The sequence below is a fragment of the Triticum dicoccoides genome, chromosome 2B (assembly GCF_002162155.2).
Source record: "Triticum dicoccoides isolate Atlit2015 ecotype Zavitan chromosome 2B, WEW_v2.0, whole genome shotgun sequence".
NCBI lineage: Eukaryota > Viridiplantae > Streptophyta > Magnoliopsida > Poales > Poaceae > Triticum > Triticum dicoccoides.
In genome coordinates, this window is record NC_041383.1 from 14,021,784 (window position 1) to 14,022,748 (window position 965).

The window sequence follows — 965 nt, forward strand, 5'->3', positions numbered from 1 at the left end:
AATCAATGCAATGCACAATATGATGCATGCTCATGACATGGCAATATGAATGTGTTTTGGGCTAATGCACCTAAAACCAGATTAAATGAAGTTGGTTTGAATCCAAGATTCAAATTCAAACTCCATATGTGGATATTTAAATGCCATTAGAATGATTTGTGCTAAACAGCATCTATAAGTTGTTCTAACATGCATGAAAATGGTACAGATGGATTCCTTGAATTTTTCTGATAATTTTTCATATATAAATTATTTAATTTGGAGTTACGGTTGAATTTCTATGATTTTTAGAAGTTTTAGGCATTTTCTGGAATTTTCTGAATATAATAAAATAAACTAAATTCCAGAAAATGAATATTGCGTCAGCATGACGTTGGCATGACGTCAGCAGGTCAACACAGCAGGTTCAGGTCAAACCTGACCAGTGGGGTCCACTGGTCAGTGACACAGTGCTGACTAGTGTCGTTGACAGGTGGGGCCAGGTTAACGGCCACGTCAGCAGAGTCAATGCTGACGGGTGGGGCCACTGGATTAGTTAAAAACTAAACAGAAACTAATCTATGATTAATTAGCAGGTGGGGCCCTGCTGTCAGTGTCACGGTGCGGTGGTTAGTGGCTAACTAAACCAGCCACGTCAGCAGGTGACGCCGGCGACCACGGCAACGGCGAGACCTCGCCGGAGTTGCTCGGGACGGTGCTACAGCCCGCGGCTGGTCGCGCTGAGGGCACCAGGGGTGAGCCCGTGCTCCCGCGCATCTAGGGGGACCCACGAGAGGGCGTGGGGTGGCCGGAGTTGAGCGCGGCATCGACCCCGGCGGCGGCCGGAGCTCGGGGGTTCGCGGGACCGGCGCTGCGGTGTGCAAACAAGTCGGTGGTCGCGCTAGTTTTACTCTACGGGACGCAACGAGTGCAACGGACGCATGCGTGGGACCAAAAGGTCACCGGAGCTTCACCGGCGACGAGCC